The sequence below is a fragment of the Pseudopodoces humilis genome, chromosome 13, assembly GCF_049639895.1.
Source record: "Pseudopodoces humilis isolate 2021_Gansu_Grassland_sample_001 chromosome 13, ASM4963989v1, whole genome shotgun sequence".
In the NCBI taxonomy this organism is placed as follows: Eukaryota; Metazoa; Chordata; class Aves; order Passeriformes; family Paridae; genus Pseudopodoces; species Pseudopodoces humilis.
In genome coordinates this window covers 18,236,259-18,252,585 of record NC_142212.1, presented here as the reverse complement: position 1 = coordinate 18,252,585, position 16,327 = coordinate 18,236,259, and the positions used below count along the sequence as shown (strand labels likewise).

Below are 16,327 nucleotides of genomic sequence, written 5' to 3'. Positions count from 1 at the left end.
AAAGGTAATAAAATAGTAATAGTGCTGTTCCACTATAGAGCATGACAGCTGCAGCTACTGCTCATCTATTAAATACTGGAGCTGAGAGCTTCAGGCCCCAACTACTTTAATATCCATTAGGGAGAAGCCTGGAGTTTCCACCCTGCTCTCTCCTCTCCTCCTGTTGGATATCCACCTCTTTAGATTCCCCAACTTTCAGCATCCCACTCTACAATTAAACCACATTAAGCATTAATCTCCTTCACACTGACCATTTCAACTGTTGGGTCCAGAATGAGGGCTGGAATTTGGGGTCAGTTTAAAAGTCAAGAAGCTTTCTACACCCAAACCTAAACCAAACATCATTCTTATACCCCAGAGACCAATATCCAGAAAAAATTACATATGGCCAGCAGGCTGGGATGTGAGAAGACACCAGCAGCTTGCCATGCAGTTTCCTTGTTATCATTAGGAAAAACCAGACAGAAATGGAACACAGAGGGAGCCTGAGCACTTCTCAGGGCAGTCACTGTGAGAAGACCTGGCCATGCTTCTCTTCTTGGCTTCTAACAATAAATAACCTCATTATTTAAATGCTGCAACTATGCCTGAACCACTGGTCAATAACTTCTTAAATCCATAAAGATACCAAAGACTTTATTCACAGCCAGTGCAAAACAGCTCAAATACCGACATGATCTGAAGGTCACTTGGCTGCCTGACCTGAGATTAAACTAAAGCTCAGGATGTTCTGGTTTGGAGTTAGCAAAGAGAAACTCATTCAGCTCTCAGTATTCCATGTAACTGGAATTTTCCTGGGCAAGAAATGCCATTGTCCCAGGCCAGCCAGCTGAGAAAGCAGCCAGAGCTGCATTTCATCCCCATCCAGCAGTTTTGGGGATTTCTCTTTAACACAGCTGCCCCTCAGAAGGACAAGTGTATGGAAACTATGACTAAGTGTCCCTTCTGATGTGATTGAAAACCAAATTTAGTAAAACTCTTCCATGTTGTTATCTATCCTCATTAAAATCTCTTGGAAAATTTTAGCTTAGCCATTTATAAAATGCCTTTTTTTTTTTCACATTAATATGCACATATTTCCTTCCATCCATTTAAGAACGTGATAAACAAGCTGTGCTTCTCACTGATGAAGAACTGAACTGGTTGGAAACATCAATTATTTGAAATTCATAAACCACTGTGAGCATAACTCCTTCTCCCCTTCCAGCCCCTCACCCTCACCTCTGCTGTCACTCAGGAGGCAGCAACCAGCCAGGAGTGTCCTAAGTGGCACTTGGAGCTCATTCCCTCAGTCCTCAGGAGCTGGGAGAGAGAATTTCTTGTCAAAATAGATTTCCTCACCACCTACAAGGCTGTTAAACCTGAAGATTGAGGTCTTCATGTAGTATAAGTATTAATTCCTTTCTCAATAATAGGCAAATCGAAGACTTTCTCGAAGTATGCAAAGTTGTAAATTCTATTGCATTTGTTTAAAAGAATTAGGATCTTCATATTTATGCCCCTATCCAAAAAGGAATGAGAAGAGCTTGAGGAATTGTGCATCTCTTCATCACTGAAATAGTTACACCAGTGATACCACACTGGGTGGACAATAAATTTTGACTCTGTAGCCCTCAGACCACGTGTAATGTAAATAACACAAACTACCAAGAACGCTCCCAGGATTGACACTCCCAACTCAGTTCCTCTTCCCAAGCTTCCTTCCTCTTCCCTAGAGTCTCCCACACATCTTTTCCCCCTTTCCATCACACATCAATTTAACTTAGTGGCTGAATTTTCCATGGCATAAATCCTGACAAATAAATCAGCTCACCCACAGATGTGTCAGAAAAACCATTCTCTGATCCTACATCAAGAAAAAAATTGATCAGGAAAACCTTAAACTAAGTCACAAGTACCACGAGCCTTTGGCTTCATGAACTCCTGGTGCTTTTGCCAGACAAAGAAACGTTTTCCAGGTTTCTGGAATTTATCATGGAATTCCAGAAAGGTCTGGATTGGAAGGCACCTTAAAGCTCATCCAGCCCCATGGCAGGGACATCTCCCGCTGTCCCAGGCTGCTCCAAGCTCTGTCCAGCCTGGCCTTGGGCACTTCCAGGGATCCAGGGACAGCCACAACCTCTCCAGGCAAATTGATCAAGTGCCTCACTACCCCATCAGCAAACACTTTCTTCCCAATATCCAGTTTAACTCTGCCCTCCTCTGTCCTCTCACTCCATGCCCTTGTGCAAAGTCAGAGCTTTACTTCAGCCCATATTAAATGAGTTCAGCTTCTCTTGACCTTTCACTTAAAAAAGACATCACACTCGCAGCAAACACAATTAAAGCCAACTGATATTCCCAATTCCCTCTGGAAATGCCCACTGGCAGCACAGGGCTGCTCTGGATCCACAACCTCTGACATGGGACTAATCATTTCACCCCCTGACACAGCCACGGCTTGGCTGGGAGAAAAAAGAATGGACAGAAGGCAAATTTTATATAAAACAGATCTAAAATGCAACAGTTGCAGCTGATGCAGATAAAACACTTCAGAATGGTTTATATGTGCACATCCCTTTCAGCACATCGATGGAAAAGCTTTCAGATTTATTCCTAAAGCAGATCTGGATTCATAGCAGCAATTAAAACTGAGCTACAGCAAGACTGAATAACAAAACTTAACACATTTGGCTTCTTGGAGTATCTGTTTCTATCCCAGCTTCTTCCCCAATTCACTCATCACTCCAAAACAGGGACAAATTAATTTATTTCCCCTAAGGACTAGCAGAGTGGCTCAGTCCATGCTGCTTTGGGATGGCTGTGACAAAGTCATGCATTTTTTTCCACAAATCCTTACACAACCTCAGTTTTCCAATCATTAATATCTCCATGTGTGGAGGTATCAGGGTATGGAACCAGCATTAACCTAAATAATTGTCATTACATCACATCATCCAAATAACACACAAAACCCCCCAGTGTCAAAAGAGCAACAAAATTAATTTCATTTAGTGTAAATTAAAGTTTAGCTATTATGCAGGCTGCATACATTTTGATTGATACCTGCAAAACTAGAATAAATATTCAGCAAGATATATTTACAAAAATAATTTCCACAGAAATTACGCATCACAGATTTTTGCTGCTTTTTCTGAATTTTCTCAAACTTACAAAATAAAATCCCCAAAGCCAACCCAGTACCCAAACCCTCAGAAGCCCAGCTGAGACAATATTTTTCTTGCCTGTTCTCTATTTATTCTAGCCAAGGCATTAGATGCTGCCAGTGCTTTCCACACTGTTACTCCAGCAGGAGTTTAACCCTAAAAGCAGCATCAACCTTAACCCCTGGGACACAGGGAAGACATGAAATAGGTGCAGATAAGTCAAGAAAAGGTTTGTAAAGCACACCTTTGGGTGTGTGTCCAGGAAAACACCACTCCGACTGCAAGAAGAGCGGCTCTTGGGCCCCCAGAATCCTTCCAGAGATTTAGATTTGCTTCCTCAGGCCCCGAGGGCACTAAAAGGGTTTAACTTCCCTGGGCAGCCTCACCTGGCTCCTCCCCAGCCCCATTTCAGGGGGAATCCTCAGCCACACCTGGGCACCCTCCTGTGCCTGCTCCTGTCCCCAAGCCTGGCTCTGATGTCCCAGCTGGACGCTCCCCTTGTCCCTGCCTGTGGCCAGGGGATGTGACTGGTTCTCACCTCTGGGCCTGCTCTTGGCTCGAATCCTTGCTGAGCTGCCCCATCACTTTGATTTTTGGCTTTTGGTTGCCCCAGGAATGTCCTTTGTGTGCCACAGAGCCTGTTCCTGCAGGAGCAGCCAGCCCTCCCAGCTCCCTGACACCTTCCCCATAAATTTTCATTTGCTTTCAAGCTGCCAGAAATCAGAACAAACAGAAACCTTGGAAGAGCTGTACAAAAATCCCTGTCTAGATGCACATCTCCTCCTCAGCCCTCCATGCCCACAGCACTCTGATATATGGCCCTGGCTGCCTGCTTTGCTGTATCACCATGTCCCAGTAAATGAATTCTCTGCTGGTCCTCTGTCAATGTTTCCTAATGAGAGCTTTGTTTGAGTTTCTCTTTTCAAGTATGTGCAGAATAATGGATAGACTACAGTGAAATATGTCCCTCGTGCTCTTTGATGGAAATCATAAACTCTGACTGCAGAGCTCCAGTGATTTACAGCCCTTCCAAAATGCAAAGCAGAATTCATCCTGTGCCAGCCTGCTGCAGCTCTCATTTGTCTTTACCTTTAAAATGCAATGTATGGATTCACACACCTTTTATATCAATGAAATATATATGTAAGCATTTCACCTGGCCGTGCAATTATGCAAAATGCAATGTTAATCATTTATCTGTGGCATTCACACGAGCTTAAGGAAAGCTCTACTTCCTTAAGTAGGAGAATTAATAATTTTAGATCTGAGGAGCACTGGTTTTAAGTCTTTAAAAGGATTTATTTCTTACAGCATAATGAAAGCCTGTTCATCTAAAGTAATCATGGGCAAAAGCTAAGCTTCATGAATAAAGTTTGTATTTTTTGACAAACATCTAATGAACATAGATTAATTAGATTCTCCAAGTTCCTGAGTAGGAGCATGATTTGCTGTCGAGTAGACCCACAGAAGGACTGTAGGAGGATTCACATTATTACAACCGGACACTCAAGAACATAAAATAACCCACAGAGCCTTTAGGAGATGAAAGCTCATGAGTTTTTCAATATTGTCAGCCTGCCCAAACTTCCCAGGTTGACAATTCATATAAAAATTACCTCCTTGATAGAGCTGATTATGTTATTTATCTTACAAACTAACCAGGACAGATGTCTGTAAAAGAACATCATTAAAAATTAAGCCCCTAAATGTGTCCTTACCATAATTCATGTTATTTATCTTGCTCTACAAACCTCACTCTATGGATTTTCAGTCAGGTGAGGGCACTTCTCATCCTTAAATATTTTTTAAGTCTAATTGCACACTAAAAGGAAGGGAGCTGAAGAATTAATAGGGGAAGGTAAAGAAGGCAAAAAGGAAAACTGAAGCAGGAAGATGTAAGCTACCAAAATCAAACATTTGGATATATGGGTCCAGCTCTGGAAATTCAGGACAGTGTTATGATTTTGGCAGGCTCCTACTCACCAAAAACAGATGTGCAGGTGTTAGCAGAGCAAGGCCTGGTGCTCACATGTAAGTAGCTGACACAAACAGGAGTTATTTAAGTACTGCATGCATTCCACAAGGAGAGATTTCACCTGGGATCTGACAGAAATAATATTGAGGAACACCTTCCATGAATCCAAATAACATGAACCAGCTGCTTTGCAGGCTTGAACAACAGTCAGGCAATGATAAAATCTGCAAATGCAGCAGAGTGGGCTCACCTGCAATGCCATGCTTACCTTTAAATCCACCCTTTTGCACAGGTGTGCAGTGCAAAGCCACACCTCATGCAGTGACTTTGCTGGCACTGTTTTTGTGAACACACCATTATGCAAGGAAAAAGAAATCAAACATGAAAGCAATGGCAATTAAAGAAAGGAAATTAAATTAAGTTTTATTCCGAAATTCTTCAGCCTCAGTTTGTTCCTGCATTTGATGAAGTGTCTCTGTGTTTATTTACCTCAAGCCCCAATAATGAGGGTTTGAGATATTCAGTGTCCTAAGTTTATTAGTGCATGCAGAAAAGAGTAATCTTATCTACTTCTACATTTTTTTTCATTATGAAAGTGGAAGGGAAATTTGGACAGTTGTGTTTTATCCCAAGAATTGCTGGAAGCCAATATCAAATGTCCAATGCCATTGGAAGGATGGAAAACGTCAAGAAACCCATTTGTACTCAAACATAAAAATATCCCTTCCAAATCCCACTTCCTCTCCAGAGGTGTTTATTAAATTCGGAAAGAGGGCTCAGTGGGTTACCCTTAACTCCAGAACCATCCTTCTCCCCATCCAAACATTTCCAAGGGGATCTGCTCATCACATCCCTGTGCTGGTTACTCTGCTCTGCTCCCAGCACCGTGCAGATCCAAACACGAGGTTTTCCTGAAAGCTACGCCTGTCAAAGACTGCAAAAAACACCCCGAGTTTTGCTTCCTTCCTGACAACCTTTATTGCATTTCAAAGTTTACATCTCCCAGTGTCCATCAGCCTGTTTTTCCTCTTGACAGTGTGTCACACAGTGCTTTGTCTTCATGCCTGGATCACCCACTGACCTGCTTGGGCTGTGGTGATTTATCCTCATCACACAAATAAGAAATAAGGTGTGGAAAACAGAGATTTCTGCTTCAAATTCAGCCAGTCAGTCCCTAGGAGCAGCGCTACTCTGCTTGCTTGCTCCACTTTTTATTAATAAAACAAACATTTTCTGTGTTCATGCTAATTTATACACAGCTCTCCCAAAATGATACGCTAGGACTTCTAAAATATTAAACACTGCAAATATTCAGAGCAAATTTCATCTTCTCTATGGTATTTTTGGCTGTGGAACAGCAGACTGTGATATGAAGTGACTTATGACTCAGATAAAAGTCCTTTATTTGTAGTTCTTCTTGGTTTTCTCCAACAGAAACAAATCGTTTATGACTATTAACAAAGGGTGGATAATACAGTCAATCAGATTGAGCCTTCAGGCTTCTCAAAACTGTTTAGGTTTACAGCTGCTTTTGTTGATTAGTTGAGAAACCATAGGAGCTGGGGGAAAAAAACCAAACAAAAACTACCCCAGCATTGAAAAGAAGATCTCATTTTGGTTATCATTTTAGTAGATTAATGTTGCTTGTGGCATTTCTCCTCTACACTTTATAGATCATGAAATCTTGTTTCTTATGGCAACCACAGCTGATGGTGGTGACTCATTATTCACACTTCAGTGCAATCCAATGGGGGTTTTTAGCTGGGCTTTTAAATGGGTTTTAATTCACTTGATTTCATGCAGAACAACGGTTCAGCCAGCACGGGGTAAATTTTGAAGGTGGTGAGTAGGAGGTACAGTGCAAGCACAAATCCTGTTATTTGTTAATAGGATTTGTCTGCATCCCTGTGTTTATGGCTTGGGAAATGCAGGGCTGTGCCTCATTTGCAGAATAATCCCATTGGGTTGGTTTTGAGCAGCAGCTCCAAACAGACCTGGAGCGTGCCTGCTCCTCACAGGATGGAGCAGCTCTGAGCAGGACCTGACCTCGGCTTAAACTTCCAAGGAACTACCAGGGACTCCCATTCCTTGATTTACTCGGGTGCCCCGGTCACTCTGCTCTTTATCAGCGAGTTTATCAGCTTTAGAGGCAAAGGGCTGGCTAAAAAGCTCCCCTTAAAGGGTGATTTTCTAATTATTCACACCATGCTCTCTTATTAGTGTGACAAAATGTGAGGAGCTCCACTAAAACAAAAGTGTTTTCCACAATCCAGCACCTAAATAAGTGCCAAAGAGGACTTCACAAATAATACATAGAGAGCAACCCCAAAAGGAGCTTTTCTGCCGCTGGTGGAACTTCCACTGACCATTGTGGCTCAGTAAATTATTTTATTTTACCATTTTCATCCCCCTCCCTCTTACAGATCCTGAGCAAGGAAATAGTTGTTTTCCAGGACCATTCTCCTCAAAAGCACAGAGATGATGCTTTAGCTCCTTCCTTGCTCTCCTACCTCTCTAAAAAGGAAATCAGGCAAAACTTTTGATGGAGGAGGAAAAGACCTCCCAAGGGTGATATCGGCAGAGAAAATGGGGTGCAAATCACCACAGAAAACGAAAACTAAAAGCAGCTTAACAAAAAATAACCCCAAACCCCTTAAACCAAATCACTGCCTCTGAAATTTTCATGACTTGATGTGCACGGGGTGTGTGTTCATGGGAAGAACCTCTTCTGTAAATAACAATGAATTTTTTTTTTTCACCGGTGGGATATTATTTGTAGTGAGAGCACCATCATCCTTAAATCATGCTGACAGCCAGGTTCCTTAAATCAGATCCCGGTGCTGTGCTCTGGGAGTGGGAATTGTGCAATAATTGGCATTTTTGGCTCGCTCTGAATCCTTCAGATTCAGAATAAAAGACCTTTCTTCTGTCTTTCATATCCTTGCATATAATTAAATATTATAGAAAAAGAAAAAGTCCATTCCTCCTCAGGGTCATAGAAAAGGGTGACTTTATATTAAACTGAGATTCACAGGTTTAAATATTTTCTAGTATTTTTCTCCTGCCTGGTATGACACTGAGGTTTTTTTTCTAATTAAAAGAAAAAATTGTATCTTTGCAGTGTTTAATTCCAATTCTCTTCCCATCTTGCTGCATTCTTGAAAGAGGAAATCATGTCAGACCTTGGTGCCGTACCTCCAAAGAAAGAAAAAAATCATATTTAAATCAAGTTAATGAGTCACTCTTCCCATTTTGTGCATTTTCTTCCATTACACTTGGTCCATTGGTTCATCCATTTTTAAAAGGTTTAATTTCCTGTTGGATCATTGACTGAATTTCTAACAGGTTCTCCTTGCACTGTGAGATCATGAGGCAAGCAGCATTCTGTTTGCAAGCACACAGGAGTGCCTGCACTAAAGGCAGGAGCTTTTCTTGTTGGAGACCTGCTGGTAAATCATTTCCACACACCAATAAAATGAAATAATTATTACTTTGGATGCTGAAGTCATATCAAGGCCTTTCATAACACCTCTCCTTCCTCCTCACAGGTACTTCCCCTGTGGTAGCACAGCGTTTCCAGCCGAGGTGGGTGTACAGAAAATAAAGCTAATTTTGGATTCAGGTGCTGGAAGTGTTTCTGGTGGCTGTTTAGAGCCCCTGCTGCCCTGAAGTGACAGGCTCAAGATGCCACCACAGTGTGAGCTGGGCCTTAGAGGGAAATCAGGGATAATTTCTCCCTCCATTCTCTGGTGTCACAGAACTCCACTCAAGTTCACGACGCATTTTAGAGATGATGCCATGCCTGAGCTTTTTGAAACATGGAATCATGGAATAACCTGAGCTGGAAAGGACCCACAGGAGCTTCAAACCCAGCTCCTGGCCCTGCAAAGGATAACAATCCCACCCTGGGTGCCGCTGGGTGGGTTTTCCAAAGGCTCCCGGAGCTCTGGCAGCCTTGGGAATGTTCCCATTCCCTGGGGAGCCTGAGCAGTGCCAGCACACTCTGGGGGAAGAACTTTTCCCTAAAATCCAACCAAAACCAGCCCTGGCCCAGCTCCAGCCATTCCCTGGGGTCCTGTCCTTGGCACTAAGGACAACAGATCAGTCTCTGCCCCTCTTCCCTTCATCAGGAAGCTTTAGATAGCAGTGGCTTAAGAACTTCATTGAAATATCTTGGGGGACAAGGTCTGATTTTCAAGGCCACGGAAATAAGGTTATGAGACATTCTTTGTGATGCCAAGAGGTAGCAGAATATCAAGTAGGCCAGAAAACAACGTGCCAGGTGAAGAAGGCAATAAAGAATTGCTCCAGACCACAGATACCATCTGAATAATGATCTTCATTTTTGGGAAATAAGGCCAGAGCTTCTACTGAGAATATGTGAGGACGTAGCAGCTGCATTTTAAAAGGAACAAAGCAACTGTAAGGCACAGGGTGGGATTGTTGGGGTGTCCTGTGTAGGGCCAGGAGCTGGAATTGAATATCCTACCAGCTCAGGATATTCCATGATTCCGTTCCATGGCAGTTTTTCAGCCTGCTGAGTTTTGGAGAGGGAGCAATTGAGGGAAAGCAAGGTCCCTGTGCCAGTTTTAAATGCACATTCCTGGTTCAGTACTCTTGAGAGCCATCGGGAGCTGCCATCAGGCTCCTTTTGATAAGAGAAAGCTCAGAAGGGTTTTCACAGAAGCTGTAAGGATTGCACAGGCTCATACCCTGAGAAAGGTTGGAAAGTTAATCCAATTTGGTGATCTATCATCTTGTCAAAGTTTTCTGATTGTGTTTGTAGCAGTTTGGTAAACAACCTATGTCTAAAATCAGAGCATAGACAAGGCAAATTTATCCCCCAATATAAACTTGAGTAACACAACACCAACATCTGTGGGGGCTACACACATTAAAACAGCTACATTGTTTTGGCAGCTCACAGGCTATTCCTGACCAAGGTAACCCTAGAATGCAGAAAATCCAGCTCCCCTGCAATATTCCAGATCATTAATGCAAGAAAATATGCACAGAAGGCCTTCAAAGGGACCTTTTTATTCTACATTAACCAGGAATGTGATGTTGGTAACAGCAGCTCTCAGTGCAGAACTGCAGCTCATGTCAGACACCGCGCACGGACTCGGAAAAGAGCGAGGGAAATGGCACAAATTCCTGAGAAACCTTGGAGGAGTCACAACCACAGTCAGCAGATCAACACCTCCACAAGAAGCTTTTCCCAGTGGGATCACCCCCTCCTGATGACTGAGAAAACATTTCAGGCTCTGACCAGGAGGAGGAAAAGGAAGAATAGAAAAGTTTGTGTCCGTTGGACTGCACCTGGTTTTGTAGGCATGGAAAAGATGCAGAAGAGCCAGGTTCCCATAAGGAGCACGCAGGAGAGTACTTCCACACCCCACTTGGATTTGGGGGATTAATATCTGGAACCTCTGGATCTGCAGCTCTTCTGCAGGAGCTCAGAAGTGCCTCCTGTGCCACCTCCTGTGCTGCTCAGGTGTCCAGCAGCAGCAGGGTGGAGGTGCCAAGGCTGTGGCTATCCAGAATCCTCATCTGTGGCAGGATTCAAGCCAACCAGAACCTGCTGGTGCCAAAAACAGGCTGCCCTGAAAGCCACCTGCACACCCCACATATCCCAAAACACTGATGGAACAACACTGCCAGTTGTTCTCACAGCCTGGCTCCGGCCAAATGAAGATTTAGGATTTTGGAAGAGGAAATTTTGGGTTTCCACAGCACTCAGGGTATGCCAGGCACCAGTGTTGTTTTTCTTTTTCACCCTATGTAGGATTTCTCTTGGGTTTCATTTACATCAGCCATATTTTCCCTGAATTATTATTTAATATATGCAACTATAATGGTTATCTTGATAAAAAATCTGGGGTTTTACCCAACTGTGGCCAGTGGCCTGAGCAAGGGCCTCTCACAGCTGATGGAGCAGATCTGCGGTGAGAACCACCCTTACTTTAAGGACAATCTGAATCATAAAAAATGGCAATAATTATTAATAATTCACATAGGAAAAGGGAGAGGAAGAGGCAGGTTTTATTGTTGGATCACTGCCTCTTTCCTAGCAGGATTTAAAACAATGAAAGCAGCCAAGGCTACAGCCAGGTTGTATTTCTTCCCTCAATGGCTAAAATCACAGGAGGAAGGACTGCAAATATTGAAGAAAATTCACAGTTACACTCATATTTGCATAATATTCTTCACTCTCTCTTTCCTGGCTCTCTTGAAACCTGAATTGTTTTTCACAGCACTTGGGAAAGGAAATACATTATAAACACTTTTTATAAATATTTTTTTTAATTTAACACTAAGTCAAATCTTCATCCATTTAGTTGAACACTGACTGCAAAAGGGTGATAAAGACATTTGTTTAAAGTCTAATGTTCCTACAGTTTGAGAACTTTGACTCCATGCTCTTTATTAGGGGACTTTAAATAAAACACTGAGCAACTGCAGAAAAAAGATATTTGGAGCAGAACTCAGGGAAAATGTAGAACAAATTATGAAAACAGGCTTTAAAAATATAAACACATATTTAACACTGAGGAGAAAAAAAGAATGACAGTCATGCCCTGTATTAGTCACAAATCCTTAAAGCTACTCAAAATTATGGGCATAGAAGACACAAATATGTGACTGTGACTCATATATTTGAAAAACTAAAGTAAACAGATTAATATTTCCTTGCACTCTCCATATTTTAAGGACTTTGAAAATTTAACATAACATTCTAATGCCAAAGTCCAGCTAAAAACACCATTTTTGTGTAAAACTCCTTCTTCTCTACATTTTTAAATTATCTGCTCAATTTCATGGGTGATATTTGGTTTCCAAAGAGCTGCAACAACGTTCACATTGAGTCTTTCTTCTTGCCTTTAAAATATTATTCTAGGAGCTGCATATTTTGAAAAACAAAACTTTTGCCACCAGCAGGTCCTTTCATCACATTACAAACACAAAAGCTGATTTTTAAGAAAAACTTCAGTTGTTCTTTTGCACCCTATGTAGGATTTCTTTTGGGTTTCACTTACATCAGCCATACTTTCCCTGAAATTAGAATTTAATATATGCAACCCTAATGAGCATCTTCATAAAAATCTGGGGTTTTACCCAACTTCAGTCAGGGAATAATGTTAACTTTCCTGGGTTTTAAAGAAATGTTAAAGTTCTCTGTTGTGGTGATGATCACTGTGAATTTCTTTTGTCTCATGCAGGTTGAATCAGCCTTTCTCCTCCTTTGATGCCTCAAGGTGGGCGTTGTGAGGGTGGAAAAGTTGGTTAAATTTGCAATGTAGGTGCACTGCTATCAAAGGAAATTATCCATTCACCTGTTTCGCTCCAAGGAAAGTTTTCAGTAGAGCTGGAGCTTTTCCAAGGACACCCAGGACCAGCCACCACCTCCTTCCACACCATTGAGACTTGAGAAACGTGGGAATCACAGTCAGACATCAGCACAGCTTCACCCTCCCCTTTCCATCCATTTTCCATTGACAGGAAATGCTGGCTAGGAAAATATTCCTCACTGAAAGAGTGTTCAGGAATTGGAACAGACTGCTCAGGGAAATGGTGCAATCACCATCCCTGGAAGTGTCAAAGAAGGTGTGGATGTGGCTCCTGGGGACAAGGTTTCGTGGTGGACCAAGAGTTACCTACCAGGAACCTTTCCAGTTCCTTGGCTGATGGTGCAGCATCATTCATTCAGCTCATTCTTTCCCTCAGGTGTTGCTGCTGTTCAGGATTTCCACAAAATTCCCCTCACACTGATACATAACAGCTGAGAAATGCAGGTTTCTACAGGTGGCAAAATTCCCTTTAATTTTGGGGCTTTATCAGCTCTGTGCATTAAGCTCTGCTATAGCCACATTTGGAAGATTTTAAATGGATTTAAGAGCAGGGATCTTTCTTGCACTTCTTTACAGAGGCTTGAATCAAACCTTTAGGTGCCTGCTGAATTGAACCCTTTTTATCCTGATTTTCAGAACTCAGAGAGTTCCTAAGGTAGGAGGTTTGTAGACAGAGCAGATGGTGCTGTCTTTTCCTTCAAGGACAAGAAAATAAAAACCACTGCAGTCAGATCTGGGCTCCTGAAATGGAGATTGTGGGGCCTCCCTGTCCAAGGCAGAGCTGTTGGGAATGCTCTCAGCTCTGAGGGTAGCGAAGGATTACCCTGCAGGGAAAAAAACCTTACAGCATTTTAAAGATAAAAAATAAAATTATTTCATCTTGAGTACAAAGCAGAGGAAGACAAAAGACTTTTCAGGAAGGAGTGGAAAAGCTGTGTTCATTGGTAATTTAGGCTGGATATTAGAATGGAATTGTTCACCGGGAAGAATTCCCTGGTGCCCAGAGCAGCTGGGGCTGCCCCTGGATCCCTGGCAGTGCCCAAGGCCAGGTTGGACACTGGGGCTGGAGCACCTGGGACAGGGGAAGGTGTCCCTGCCATGGCTTTAAGATGAGCTTTAAGGTCTCTCCCAACCCAAACCATTTTGGAATTCCATGATTTTATGAAAATTGCCTAGCAAAAATTGTTGTAGTCTGAAAGTAAGGGGAAGCTTACACCAAATAAATGGAGCTTATTTGATTTACTTGCACATATAAATGGGTGTCTATGAGATTTTCCTGAGCTTCATGCAGGAATCAAATATGGAGGAATCAGGATTTGTGGAATATGGAAGAATCAGGATTTGTGGAATATGTTTTTTTTTTACCTACTTCCCTCAGTGCTACAGTAAAGTGCCAGTTGTGTTTTTGGTTTCTGGAACAGGGACACCAAGCCTTTTTCCAGTAGATATTTTTTTTAAAGTTCTCCCCAGTTTTGGCACAAAGAATTGTATTAAAACCCAACAGGACTTCATAAATTTGGCCCCAGTTCCATTATATGAAATAAGGATTACAGAACTAGTAATTTTCCATTATCCAGAAATCATGCTGACAGATATTTAGGAGAATGGAGATTTTCATGCATAACTCACCCTGAGTTAATATATCTTGAGGCAGTTTTAAGCCCCTGATGATTCACTGTGCACACCTGGCTCATTGATTTGTCCTTACTGTGCCCCCATGAAGCTCATACATCACTGGGGAAAAATACAGAGCTCCATATTCAGGAAAAGAGGAAAAAAAAATATGAATTTCCAAACCTGGAAGCATATATGAATTTTTTGTTTGAAAACCAAAGTCCTGTAAATATAACTAAGCACTCAATAAATAAAAGGGATTTTTTTTTTTTTTTCAGATACAAGGTTGTACAAAAACTTTTGCATTTACCCAGCTGCAAAAATTCCTGACAAGGTAAATCAACCAGAATCGATCAGGTTTTTATGAGAAATTAGATGTAAACTCAACCTCCCATTATCTGCCTCAGTTTGAAACTTTTCATGTGGAATTTGAGCTTTCCAGGAACAGAAAGAGTAAAAATTGTAGGATTAGTCTATTTTCTGTTTATCATTCCTGAAAAGACAAGGAGCACTTGAACAGGCTTCAGTTCTTGGTTATTGAATCCCAAAACACCAATAATTGCATTGAAATAAAGCTCTAAAAGCTTAACTCAGATTTTACATAAATCAAAAATCTATACAGACACTTAACTAAGTAAATTAAAAGAAACTTGTAAATATTTGTCAAATTTTCCAAGTGAAGTTCAAGAACAGAAGATTTTTTTTTCTGTGGGCACAAAAAATATTCTGTAATGTCTCACTAATTAAATATTAGGCTTCAAATTAAGAAATTAAAATTTTGCTGCTCATTTCAGTGAGAGCAGGAGACAATTCCAATGCTGGAAAAGTAAACCAATGAAGCTGAAGGTAGCAAGAAACACAAGGAAAAATTGAGTGAGGGCTGTAATTCCTTCTATAAATTCTGCACATGCTCATGGCTTGGGAAACTTTTAAGCAGTACAAAGGATGCTGATGTTGAATGAGCTGTTAAATTTGAAAGGAAGAAGAATTTCTGCTTTCATGAGATCAGAGAAGGCTTTTTTCCTTGAGTCTTGTTGAAATCATAGCAAAAGGAAAATCCTTTGGAAGCATTTGTCCTTTTGGAAGCAAAGTTTGTTTAGTCCTGCATAATTTCCCCTAAATTAAATTTTTCTGGGGATCACTAAATCCTGGAGAGAAATCTGACAAGGAAAAGGCAATTTATTACAACTTGGTACATCAGGTTTTTTTCCTCCATCTCCAGCTTTGGGTTGGTTGTTGGGGTTTTTTTTTTATTCATTTGGGGTTGAAGGTGGGTTTTGGTTGAGACATTTTTCTGCAGTGCAAAACTTTTCATATGAAATTTAATTTAAAAACAAAACTCTAGATAAGCACTCTCTATTGAAAAATAAAACCTATGATTAGATATTTATTTTCATCAAACCACACTAAGAACCCTACCTTTCAGTTCTGTGTCCAATTTCTATTTGCACTAAATCTGTTTTAAGGTTTGAGCTGTTGAGTTGCTTACCAGGAATTTCTCAGCCCTGGTTTACCCATGGATATTTTGGAAGTTTCCACTTCCAGCATTTCCTTTGATTTCACCAACAAAACCTCTTCTTTAGAGGATGAGGAGAGGCTTCAGGTCCCAAGCACAAGGTGAGCTGCAGGAGGTTTGCTCTTTCCATTCCCTCACAGGCACGGAGTTGGAATTTCCATGGAGGAACGAGACCCTCTGGTGCTTTTACCAAAATTTCCTTGCTGGAAGGAGGAGGGAACAGAACCAGGCAAGGCCCTCAGTCCCAAAAAGCTTCTTGATTTTCTGTCTTCCCAAAACTCCTGAATCTGAGCCTCCTCCACACCACTTCTCACCTTCCCTCTTCTCTGAGTTTGAGGGCAGCAGCTGGGCCCTGTTTATTCCAGGGATAAGCTCAGCTGCTGATTGGATTGGGGAAGGAAAGGGAGTGCTGGCTGATGACCTCCTCCTGACACCTCCAGCTGAGGCTGACATTTGTTTTCCAGCTCTTATTGGTTTCTAATTATGCCTGGATATTCAGAGGATCAGCTAATTTGCACTGTAAATTTTTGGAGGCAATTTTTAATTCCCTTCGCTCCGTTCGGAAATCGATGGTAATTTCATGGAATTAATAAATAATCAAACAGGATGGGACTAAGCCTTTTGGGATGCCCTGGAGATTCAGCTCAGGTGTGTCTGTAGCACTGCTCTGGCTCAGAAATCCAAACTTCCCAATCCTGCAGGTGGCACAGACAAGAAAAATGAGGAG

General features: G+C 41.7%; 1 long non-coding RNA gene across 1 annotated transcript; it reads right to left on the bottom strand.

Annotated features, from left to right (window-relative positions):
- Positions 1-11,661: 11,661 nt before the first annotated feature.
- LOC148183242 (uncharacterized) lies at positions 11,662-14,257 on the bottom strand. Its single transcript, XR_015773684.1, has 2 exons — positions 14,100-14,257; positions 11,662-13,294 (listed from the first exon to the last, which is right to left on the bottom strand). It is a non-coding gene; the product is annotated as an uncharacterized LOC148183242 (long non-coding RNA).
- Between the last annotated feature and the right edge of the window lie 2,070 nt (positions 14,258-16,327).